The following is a 13,247-nucleotide window of genomic DNA, read 5'->3' on the forward strand; positions in this document are numbered from 1 at the left end:
GGGGTTTCTTCTTTGTTCTGTGTGTTTTTTATAAGTGTGTTGTTTAGCCTGGAAAGATGGTGTAACATGTAGTTTTAGAAGTGGTTGTCTCCAGGATGAATCTTCAATATGTCTGTCTCTCTAGTGTCTCTTACATTTTGGATTCTTCTCTTTCATTTCCTTTTTTTTTTACACCCCATAAAATATAAGTACTTTGAAGGTAAGCCAATGTCTTATTTATCTTAGTATCCCCTGCATCTATCACAGGACCTGGCTATAATAGGGACTAATATATATTTTCTGAGCAAATGAATTCAGAATCTGAATACAGGCTGATTCTAGACCATGTAAAATATAGTCCTACTTTTGGAAGGATTAGATGATATATAAATTCTGTAAGATAATTCTGTAATTATTTAAAGAAAAAAAAAAGAAGTGTCAGAGCACCTCAGTGGCTCAGTTAGTGAAGTGTCTGCCTTTTGTTCAGGTAATGGTCTGGGGGTCCTGGGATGGAGCCTCACATTGGGCTTCCTGATCAAGTCTGCTTCTTCCTTTCCTTCTGCCCCCCTGCCCAACTCCTCTGCTTGCTCTTGCTCTTTCTCTCTCTCAAACAAACAAAATCTTGTTTTTTAGAAAGTGTGTTGTTTAGCTCTATGTATTTTGGGATTTTCCTAGCAATCCTCTGTTATTAATTTCTTTTTAAAAATTTTTTTTAATTAAAAAAAATTTTTGATCTGGTACTAATTTCTATTTTAATTCCATTGGAGTCCATGAGCAGCTGTGTAATTTCTATTCTTTTAAATTCGTTAAGGGATGTTTTGTGTTTTATGGTCCAGAATGTGGTCTACCTTCGTGAATGTTCCATCTAATCTTGAGAAGAATATATATTCTGCTTTTATTGGATGAAATGGACTATAGTTGTCCATGACATCCAATTTACTGATGGTGTTATTGAGTTCAACTGTGTCCTTACCAATTTTCTGCCTGCAGGATCTGTCCATTTCTGATGGAGGAGAGTTGAAATGTCTAACTATGACAATGGATTCACCTACTTCTCCTTGCAATTCCATCAGTTTTTGCCTCACATCATTCGGCCTTCTGTTGTCAGGTGTGTACACATTAAGAATTATTATGTTTTGGGATCCCTGGGTGGCGCAGAGGTTTGGCGCCTGCCTTTGGCCCAGGGCACGATCCTGGAGACTCGGGATCGAATCCCACGTCGGGCTCCCGGTGCATGGAGCCTGCTTCTCCCTCTGCCTATGTCTCTGCCTCTCTCTCTCTCTCTCTCTGTGACTATCATAAGTAAATAAAAATTTTTTAAAAAAGAATTATTATGTTTTGTTGAAGAATTGACCATAAAGTTTCTTTTTATTTATTTTATTTATTTTTTAAAAAGATTTTATTTATTTATTCATGAGAGACAGAGGGAGAGAGGCAGAGACATAGGCAGAAGGAGAAGCAGGCTCCAGGCAGGGAGTCCAATGTGGGACTCAATCCTGGGACTCCAGTATCACACCCTGAGCCGAAGGCAGATGCTCAACTGCTGAGCCACCTGCATCCCATAAGGGTTCTTGTTAATTACATGTTTTAAGCTAAACTTTTTTTTCTGAAATAATTGTAGATTCACATGCACTGATAAATAACACAGAGAAATCCCATGTACCCTTTATGCAGTTCCCCCAGTGATAACATCTTGCAAAACCATAGTATAATCTCACAACCAGAATATTGATATAACTGCAACCCACCCAATCCAAATCAAGTTCCCTAGTTTTACTTCTACTCATTTGTGCATGTATGTATGTGTGTATTTAGCTGTATATACTTTAATCCCATGTGTAGGTTCATGTATCCACCACAGTCAAGATAAAGAACAGTTCCATCATCACCATCACTATCCTTCAAGTTGCTTTTTTATAAACATACTCACCTCCCATCTCTCCTTCTCCTGCCCCAACCCTAACCTCTTGTAACCACCAATCTCTATTTCCCTAATTTTGTCATTTCAAGAATGTTATATAAATGGGCAAAGGATCTGAACAGACATTTCTCCAAAGAAGATGTACAAATGACCAATAACCTCAATATCATTAGCCATGAGAGAAATCCAAAGCAAGCCACATCAGATACCACTTCCTACCTGCAAGCATGACTATTATCAAAAAGATGATGTTGACAGGGATATGGAGAAATTGGGACTCTGATCCACTGCTAGTGGGACAGTGAAATGTTGCAACTGCTTTGAGAAACAATCTGGCAGACTTTCAAAAGATTAAACATAGAGTCATCATAATGTAGCAATCCTACTCTTAGGAATATGCCCAAGAGAAGTGAAAGCCTGTGTTCACACAAAACTGTGTACATGAAGGTTCACAGTAGCTTTACTGGTAGTAATCAAAAACTGGAAACGACTCAAAGGCCCATCAAGCAATAAGTACATAAACAAATTGTGGTGTATCCATACAAGGCAATGCCACATATCAGTAAAAGGGAATAAACTATTAATGCATGAATTAGCATGTATTAATTTCAAAATAATTATGCTGAGTAAAAAAAAGGTAAGTCCCAAAAAAGAGCATATACATACTTATTATTTCATATATCTAATTCTAACAAATGCAAACTAATCTATAGTGACAGAAAACAGATCAATAATTGTTTGGGGAATGGATAGGGGAATAAGTAGGAAAGGAAGAAGGGATTATAAAGAGGATGATGGATATGTATATTATCTTGATTGTGGTGGTGGTTTCACAAGTGTATATATGTGTCAAAACTTATCAAAGTGTATATGTTAAATATATATAGTTTATTATATTTCAGTTATATCTCAATAAAGTGTTTTGTAAGTACACAGTTAAATATACTTCTGAAAACCCTTATGATCATACAAATTCCTCTTCCCGCATGTTCTAATGTCTTTTTTTTTTTTAAGATTTTATTTATTGATTGATGAGACACAGAGGGAGGCAGGGACACAGGCAGAGGGAGAAGCAGGCTCCCCATGGGGAGCCCGATGCGGGACTCAATCCCAGGACCCCGGAATCACAACCTGAGCCAAAGGCAAATGCTCAACCACTGAGCCACCCAGGTGCCCTGTTCTCATGTCTTTATACACATTTGTGTTTTTGTCACTGAAAATCAGAATGCCTTACTTTCTCCACATAACATCACTTCAATGGTTATTTCTTAACTTATCCTTCACTGTTATTTTTTTTCAGGCTCTTATTTTTTTATATGCAAACTTTTATATCAAAATACAACATACAAACAGAAACACACGCAAATTAGGAACGTACATCTCAATGAATCATCACAAAGTGAACACACTATAAGACCTCGCTTTGAAAACAAGGATCCTTGTTTTGGAAGGGTAGCATTTGGGGTTGAACAATCCCCTGGGTGCCATCAAAGATCAATACAGCAGGGCATTGGTTAAAGTGGTGAAAACATTTTTCTCAGAAACTACCAATGAGGGGCAGGGCAGGGCAGGGCAGGGCAGGGCTGGGAAGAGGGTGTGCAGCTGAGGGCCATTCTGATTTTTGCAGAGGTAATGGGAGTATTTTAAAGGAACAACGAGGGAGCAGGGTCGGGGCAGAATGAAGAATGAACAGAATCAGAGAATGGAAGATTACTAAAACCTGGGTGACGGATACCTGGGTGGCTCAGTAGTTGAGCATCTGCCTTCGGCTCAGGGCGTGATCCCGGGGTTCTGGGATCGAGTCCGTATCAGGCTCCTCACAGGGAACCTGCTTTTTCCTCTGCCCATGTCTCTGCCTCTCTGTCTCTCATCAATCAATAAATAAAATCTTTAAGTAGTAATAATAATAATAATAATAATAATAATTTAAAAACCTGGGTGAAGTTGTTTGTGTGAAAGCCGTCTGGGGTTAAGTGCTATTCCCTGAAGGTAGGTCCCTGCCACCCATAGAAGCTGGAAGACAGATGGCCTGTCTTCCGGTGTTGACTGAAACAAACCCTACATGCTTCTGGCAGTCTTGAGTTTTGTCAGACAGTCACCTTTAAAACTGTTGGTGGCGTTTGAGGTCTTTTACAACCAAGATTGAGGCCTTGTCAAGAGGGCTCAGAGGACGCCATCCAGAGTTTGGTCAGGGAGGAAATCTTGGCCAGCACAATTCTCCTACAGATTGGGCCCCTTTCCACTGAATGGCAGGGACCCCTTTCCCCCTCCTCCAATTAGGATAAGAAAAAAACAAAAAAAGGCTCAATACCTTTCCAAATGCCCCATCCATGAAAATCACCACACACTAGGTCAAGGCTAATAGGCCTTTCAGCTTTGCAATCCTACAGGAATACCACAGGCTATTTTGTCTCCATTTGTTTTTAAAGACTTTATTGATTGATTGATGAGAGACACAGGGAGAAGCAGAGACAGAGGCTGAGGGAGAAGCAGGATCCCCACAGGGAACCTGATGTGGGACTCCAACCCAGGATCCCAGGATCCCAACCTGAGCAAAGGCAGACGCTCAACCACTGAGCCACCCAGGTGCCCCTATTTTGTCTTCATTTGAAGACAGAGCCAAAAAAAAAAACAAAAGAAACAAAAAAAACAAAAAAACAAACCCAGGCTGAAAAGACAGTATACAAAAATACTAGACAGAGAATGGAGGATGTAGGAGGTGTGGCCCTTCCTCCTCTGTATCTCTTCATGTCAAATGTCTGCTTCCTTGCCTGCATCACTTTGATCCCCAGGGAGCAAAGCAAGGAAATGGGTGGAACCCAGAGCAAACCCTAATTCCAATTCCAGTTCTTCATTTAATTTTATTTCTGTAAGCAACTTAGCCACTTGACCTCGGTTTTCTTACTTGTCTGGGAGATAATACCCACTATTAAATGAACAAATGTGTATAAAGTAGCCAGCACATAATGAGGTCTAATAACGGTGAGCTCTTCTCCCCACAGGGATGAGTTAGCCTGGTGGTATTAAGGTCTTCTCCCAATATGAATTCCATTTTCCAGTGCTCCAATAGGACTCTCTCAAGCTGAAAAGGAAGACTGGCCAATGAAAACCTTCAGAAAACGAAACTTTACTGGCAGGCTGCAGTTATTTTTCTATAAAAAGTACAATTTTACACTCAATCATAGAAAGTTTTCAACACATTCTTGTTGAAAGCTTACCATGTGCCAGGCAATAGAGCTAAACCCAGATGAAACAGTTTGTACTCTGAAGGAACCCACAGATCACTGGCAAATCCAAAATGATAGGTAAAAAACAAATCCAAAAAGTTAGGTCAACTTGCACTCCAGGGCTAAGTGCCACAAGAGAGGAATGTAGGGCAAGATGGAGGCAGGAAGGGAGCGCCTGACACCCTCCAGGGCGGGGCTTGCCCTGTGAACACTGGAGATGAGAACATTCCAGGAAGAAAGAAAACTCTATGCAAAGGCCTGGAGGCATCCAGCAGCCTGTTTTCAGAGAACTGAGACAAGAGCCCTGGTGAGAAGTGAGCGATGAAGGAGGTAGGAGAGGAGGAGGCATATTGTTAGCTGCAAATTACAAAGACCACTATAGCCAGTTCATTTTTTTTTAATTTTTTTTTAATTTTTATTTATTTATGATAGTCATAGTCACAGAGAGAGAGAGAGAGAGGCAGAGACACAGGCAGAGGGAGAAGCAGGCTCCATGCACCGGGAGCCGGACGTGGGATTCGATCCCGGGTCTCCAGGATCGCGCCCTGGGCCAAAGGCAGGCGCCAAACCGCTGCGCCACCCAGGGATCCCTCATTTTTTTTTTTTTAAAGATTTTATTTATTCATGACAAACAGGGAGAAAGAGGCAGAAACACAGGCAGAGGGAGAAGCAGGAGCAGGCTCCACGCAAACAGCCCGATGTGGGACTCGATCCCAGGACTCCGGGGTCACGACCTGAGCCAAAGGCAGACAGCTGCTCGACCGCTGAGCCACCCGGGGGCCCTACTATAGCCAGTTCAAACAGAAAAGGAATTTGCTGAAACATACTGGGTGGGATGACCGGATATTTTCTTGTCCCATTTGAGAGGGAAGGGGCACTATTTTCAATTATTCCTGACAGCAGATGTGCGGGAGACACACACATAGAGTTGTTAACATTAGGGCACTCCCCGAAGCTGGGAAATTGGGAGCGGCTGTGCAGCCTGGAACCCCGCCCCGCTAGCCGCTGGACACCGGACCCGAATCCCTGTCCCTGCTGCCCAGGAAGCGCCCTCAAAGCCGTTACCAGCTTCCAAAAACGGGCACCCATGAGTGGCAAAGCCTACTTCACACACCTGCCACGAAGGGAAGGGAAACTAGGAAAATAAATTCCTGACACCAACACCCCCTGGCTTTGAGGCTTGAGGGAAATTACTTCACTTCCCTGTACCTCTAGTTCCTCATGTATAAGACGGAAAGGATAAGAACACCAGCCGCCTCGAGAGTTGGCGTGATGTTTCAGTGAAATGATGTGTAAAGGGTTTAGGCCTGTGCCTGGCACAGAACAGCACCATGTAAGCGTTTGCTATTGTTATTCCTTAGGGAGGAATAGCATTCGTAAGACAAGAAATTCTCTCAGAGAAAAAGTGTTTTGAGGGCCCCAAAGGAATGACAAATATCCACTACGCCTGGATTCAGTGCTGAAGAATGCAACAAAAATGAATTCTTCCGCTCATTTATTTATTCAATAAAAGTGTCAGTGTCTGGGGCACCTGGGTGGCTCAGCCAGTTAAGCAGCTGCCTTTGGCTCAGGTCATGATCCTGGGGTCCTGGGATCAAGTCCCAAGTCCGACTCCCTGCTGAGCAGGGAGTCTGCTTTTCCCTCTCCCTCTGCCCCTCCCCAACCCTGGCCCTGACTCTGGTGCTGTCTCTCTCAAGTAAATAAATTAATAAAATCTTTTATTTAAAATGGCATGTCCATGGGGCTGAGGGTAAAAAGCACTATATTGACCTTCTTTGTAGGGCAGGGACTCCTTTTACCTCCTTAGTACTAAACAGGAGCCCCAGAAAGTTGTGGGGTCTTGCTGCTAGCCCCCGTCAATGGTTGTTGCTGCTGCGGTGCTCTGTGGGAGTCCCCAGGCCTGTAGAGGCCAGTTGCTGGTGGGAATCCTCTCTGGCCACTTAACCCTATCACCATCCAGCTTAGTCCTGGGAGGCCTTCCCTGAGCTTTGCAAAGCTGTGGGTTTTGGAGACTGCTGCTTTAGGTGCACAGGTAACCATGCCTCTCCAAGACTCTGCTGGCTGCATGGCCCAGACCCAGGGACACACTCGGAGCTTGCACCAACCACTATTCTCCTCTGGGCTCTCAGTCCACAATTGCTCCTGGTGGCGTGAGTGTGAGAGTAAAGGACTGGAAGGAAGGGAAAGAGAGATGAAAGCAAGCAAGCAGAAGCCCCCATTCAACCCCTGCCAGGGCCTCCAAGCAAGAGGCAGCCTGCCCAGCTCCTGGAGAGAGGATATTGAACCTCATGTGGCAAAGGAAATAGTACCTAAAGCCACTGAATATTCCCTTGACATTCCGGTACTCTCATAACTAGATATGCCTGAAAAGGTTTTGGACCAGAGATGGCGCTAAGGTTCCTTTCTACCCGTTCAAAAGGGATGCAGCCCAGCAGAGTAGATAACTGGGAAAGACCAAATCTTTAGATTTGAGACCTGTCAAACAACCAGTTGCAGTTGTTAACAACCCCCTAGGTGGGTAAGGAAAGCCCTTACCTCTGAGTAAGTCCTTCAGGACTCAGAGGTCTGGCTACCCTCTTGGCAAGAAAGGAAATGTGGTTCATTCCTTTGTGGTGAATCCAGTTCTGAAAAGGAGGGGGGACTAACGTTTTTCTCAATAGGTTATTCTAGCACATGATGAATCACGGGAGTCTAGACTTTCTCCTACTGGTAAAGGGAGCTTTAAAGCTTTTAAGTGATTGAATTTCAGTTTCAGAATATTCATCCTCTTCATGCTACATCTTTTATTTTTATTTTTAAAGATTATTTATTTATTTATTTATTTGAGAGAGAGAGAGAGAAAGAAGCAGGCTCCATGCTGGGAGCCTGACATGGGACTCGATCCCGGGTCTCCAGGATCACACACCCTGGGCTGAAGGCAGCGCTAAACCGCTAAGCCACCGGGGCTGCCCCGTCTTTTATTTTTAAATAAGCTCTTTTAAATTTTGAGATAATTGTAGAATCACACATTGTTCTGAGAAATAAGATGGATCTTGTGTACCCATTTCCCAGTTCCCCCATGGTAACATCTTATAAAACTATAGCATGATATCACAACCAGGATACAGACAACTGATATAGTCAAGATAAAGCAAAGTTCCATCACCACAAGGATTTCTCATAGTCCTTTTTAAAAGAGATTTATTGATTTATTTGAGAGAGAGCGAGAGAGAGAGAATGTGCATGTGCATGTGAGCAAGCAGTGGGGTGGGGCAAAGAGAGGGAGAGAGAGGGTTTTGAGCAGACTCCCTGCTGAGCACTCGTTTTTTTTTTTCTCACGTGCTCTCTCACATGCTCTCTCTCTACAAAAAAATCACAGATTGTTGGGCACCCCTCTTAGAGTGTCTGATTTAGTAGATCTGGGTGAAACCTGAACATGAGCATATCTAACAAGTACTCAGGTCATGCTAATGATAGTGGTCCAAGCACCATATTTTGAAAATCACAGCTCTAGAGTCTACAACCTAAAAATGATATTGCTGGACAATAAGTTATAAGCATTTCTTTAATGGGAAATAGACACTCTGAAGCTTCCATACAACATCAGTGTACCCTCAATTAAATTTTAAGGGATAAAAGAATAAACCACCCAAACAAGACATTAAAACTGGATAGTATGTAGCAAATACAACAAAGAAAGTTGCAACATGAAAGAGGAAGTGCTCTGCAATCCTTGTGGTTGGAAGGTGGGGCAGGAAGCTGATGAGCAATCATATTTATGACCTCTGGTATCTCCACACCAAAGCACAGAGTATGTGTGATGAAGCAATTTTGAGATTATCCAAGAACATAAATAGTATTTCATGATACTAGATATTAATAGTTTATACTGGACTGAGATATTGTAGAACAGGACTTGTGGCAAGAAGCAGCTATAGAATATCCTTTCTTCCAAAGAAATAGGACAGGGAGATAAGGTCTTGAATGTCAGTTCTAAGCCTCATCACTCACTCCACTCCCCTCTGTTCTCCATGGCAGCCACCATGGCCTCTTTTAATTCTTTGAATGAAACCTCCTCCCTCCTACTGCAGGGTCTTTGTTCTTGCTGGCTTCTCTGCACAGAACACTTCCTCTTCCTGTCTGTACTCCAACCAAGTTAATTCTCATTTATCCTGAAGATCTTAGATCTAATTTTACCTCAATAGAAAAACCTTCCCGAATCTTCCAGACTAGATCAAATCTCACCATTATAACCTCTCAACACACTATGCATCTCTCCTTCACAGCACTTATTACAGTTGGAATTTTACATTTACCTGTGTGTTTATTTGATTCTCCAGCCTATAATCTCTAAGAGGGCTGGGCATGTGTCTCTTTTGAGTAAGCATTGTAACCTCAGCACCAACTTTGTCTGACAAAGAGCAGATACCTATAAATATGTGTGGGAAGATTTAAGACTAGGGTTCTGCGAAAGCCTTTGATGAACCTGAGATTAAAAATGCAATGGGAGACATTCTGAAGATGAAAATAGGAGAGGAAACAGAAGTACTTTCAAGACATCACATACTAGTGTGTCACAGATGGCAATGATGGGCTCCTGTTTGGACAAACATATCAAAAAGTATTGGCTACTGGGGGACGTGTAGGTGGCTCAGCGGAGTGAGCATCTGCCTTTGGCTCAGGGTGTCATCCTGGGGTCCCAAGATAGAGTCCTGCATTGGGCTTCCTGCATGGAGCCTGCTTCTCCCTCTGCCTGTGTCTCTGCCTCTCTCTCTCTCTGTGTGTGTGTGTGTGTGTGTGTCCTTCATGAATAAATAAATAAAATCTAAAAAAAAAAAAAGAGTATTGGCTACTGGATCTCTGATCCCCTGGAGAAAAGTTTCCATTGGTGTACTATAGGTTCTACATGAGGTCCAGTCATATTCAATATTTGAACAAGATAGAAGGCTTGCCTATGTTGTTTGCAGATGATATGAGAGTCAAAAGGTTTATAATATAGACTATGACAGAATTTAGGTTAAAATGGAGGGGCACCTGGGTGGCTCAGTCAGTTAAGTGTCCAACTCTTTTGAGATCTACTTGGGTCATGATCTCAGGGTCGTGAGATTGAGCCCCATGTCAGGCTCTGTGTTGGGTGCATGGAGCCTGCTTAGGGATTCTCTCTCTCCCTCTCTCTCTGCTCCTCCCCTGTGCACCCATACTCTTGCTCTAAAATATTACCCTCTCTTTCTCTCAAATAATAATAATAACACCAGTGGAAATACTAATCCAAAACAGATAAAAGAAAGTTTAATCAATCTTACAAATACATAATATGGAAGAGAAGCTGGGTTTGACTATATTATGTAAAAAAAAAAAAAAAAGACTTGTTTGCTGACCATGTATTTATTATGGACCAATGTTGTGATTCAACTGGTCAAAATGCTAACTGTCCAGAGGACAGGAGGTGATGGGCTCAGTTTACTGGTGGACCCTCAAGCACTGTGTCTGTCTGATTCTTAGAGCCAATCTGGGGTCTGGAAACCTTAAGATATAAAGATATGAGATATGAAGAATGATTAGAGCAGCTGGAGAAGGTTAGCCTGCAAAAGTATTAAGGGAAAATGAAAGCTGACCTCAGATAGAGATAATCCACCAATTTTATACTTGCAATTTCAGAAAAGATACTCTTTACATCTCTCATGATTTTTTATTTCCACAATTTGTGATAAACAACATCTTTATGTTATTTCATTTATTACTACTTTTTTCATAATTCCTGGTTTATTTTGTGAATACAAGCATTTATTTCTCTGAGGATTCTTTGAAAAAAAAAAACGTATTTTGTTTCCTGTTAACACATTGTATTTGGGGAAGGCCTGTTGTTTTTCAGTCAGGGAATAGACTTTTTTCTCTCTTCCTATAGACTGTTCTTTTTTTTTTTAAGATTTTATTTATTTATTCATGAGAGACAGAGAGAGATACAGGCATTGGGAAAAGCAGGCTTGATGTGGGACTTGATCCTGGGACTCCAGTGGGCTAAAGGCAGGCACTAAACCACTGAGCCACCCAGGGATCCTCCCTATAGACTGTTCTATGGCTTTCATTTGTTTGAGGTGATTTCACCTTTTGATTATTGATTTTGTTGCCAGAATTTCTTAGAAATATTTTCCTTCAAATGTTTTTGGGAATTTGGTTTGCAGGTTTATTTTAGTGGAAAATAAATTTTCTTCTTCCTTTTTCTTTCTTTCTTTCCCCCCACTCCCCTCCCTGTGTACTTGTTTACTTTTCTTCTATCTGGTTTCTGTGGCTCCCAGGCCAGAGCAAGCTAAAACAGTGGAGTTCTGGGCTCCTGCCCCATGGGGTGGTAAAGAGCCAGTCAATACACCTGCTAGCTGCTTGGTTTGGTTTCCTCCTGGGTACTGGGCTTCCTAGGTACTTGAAGAACATTTATTCTCTGTTACCTTCACAGAAGCCATATGTAATCTCTTTACCTGCTTCTGGTGGAAGTCCACCAGAAACTTGGCTTTTGCTCTCTGCGTGGCTCTGTGCTTCTGTTCCATTTTTGATCCAAGGAGAGGTACATAAGAGTATATAATTTTTAAAAGAATGATAAAATGAGGGGCAGCCCGGGTGGCTCAGCGGTTTAGCGCCGCCTTCGTTGGCCCAGGGCCTGATCCTGGAGACCCAGGATTGAGTCCCACGTCAGGCTCTCTGCATGGGGCCTGCTTCTCCCTCTGCCTGTGTCTCTGCCTCTCTCTCTGTGTCTCTCATGAATAAATAAATAAAATCTTAAAAAATCAAAAAAAATTTTAAAAAAGAGTGATAAAGTGAGCACTCATTGTAATCACCACTAGCTATGTCTTTTACATTTTTCTCTTGCCATCATGTGCTTGGAGTAATGGGGCTCCTAGGATGGGAACAATACCATCTTGAAAGAATGCACCTGTCCACTGTAACTGCAGGTGGCGCTCCAGAAACCTCTATTTCAGTGCCAAACTGCTGAGTGTTAGGATACCCTGATGTCTTGCAGTTGGTAGCTTTGTTAGCAGCCCCAACACCTTATAATTATTTAGCCCCAGTATCTCCCGACTAGGTATTGTTACCATTATTGACTTTTAAATAATTAAACAATTATTAACTCAAGTTGTTTAAAGCTTCTTCTCCTGACAATAGCTTGTCGATTCAAATATGTGAACTCTCTATGTATATATCCCACCTGCAAGGAAACACAGAGTCATTATATGCATTGGGTATATTACTCCTGTACTTAAGGACTAGAAGCTTTAAAAAATATTCACATATTTATGTATATGTATACATGTATATTGTAAAAAATATTTTGTATATTGTAATTTATATATATAGTATATATACATATAATTTTATATTATATATGTATATTGTCAAAAATATTCACATATACATACATACATATGTGAAGTTTTTACAATATACATAAAAATTATGTATATTATGTATGTATTATGTATATTATATATGTATATTGTCAAAAATATTCACATATACATATATATGTGAAAAGTTTCTACAATATACATAAAAATTATATATGTATATATACTATATATATAAATTACAATATATGTAATTTATATATATAATATATTTATTTATTTATTTTATAATTATATATATAATTTATATATATATAAATTACATGTATTTTTTACAATATACATGTATATATAAATAAATAATTGTAAGATTGGAATGGATAAACATTTAAGTGTCTTCAAAATTAACATTGCCATTAATTGTTCTGTTGGGATTGTACACCCTTTACATTTTGTAGCAATTTGACGTTAGGCTTCTTATTTCACAAGAACCTCTGATAATCTACAGAAGTCAGAAATCATAGCTAATTATAAATTATATTACTTTTGGGTTAAAAATTTTCAAGTGCAAAAAAATTTCTAAACGTCTACAGCAACAAGAAATACTGTTTTTAATGTAAGTCCGCATATAACCTAATGTCTGATGTGGTGGGGCAATGGACCTCCAGAAGTTAGAGATTTTATTTTATTTTTATTTTTTTAATAAAAATTTTTAACAGACGTTAGAGATTTTAAAAGGGCCTTAGAGCAATGGAAGGAGCTGAAAGAGATGGCAAGAGAGAAAAAGAGAGTTCTAGGACAAGA

This window comes from Canis lupus, chromosome 32, assembly GCF_048164855.1.
Source record: "Canis lupus baileyi chromosome 32, mCanLup2.hap1, whole genome shotgun sequence".
Lineage (NCBI taxonomy): Eukaryota > Metazoa > Chordata > Mammalia > Carnivora > Canidae > Canis > Canis lupus.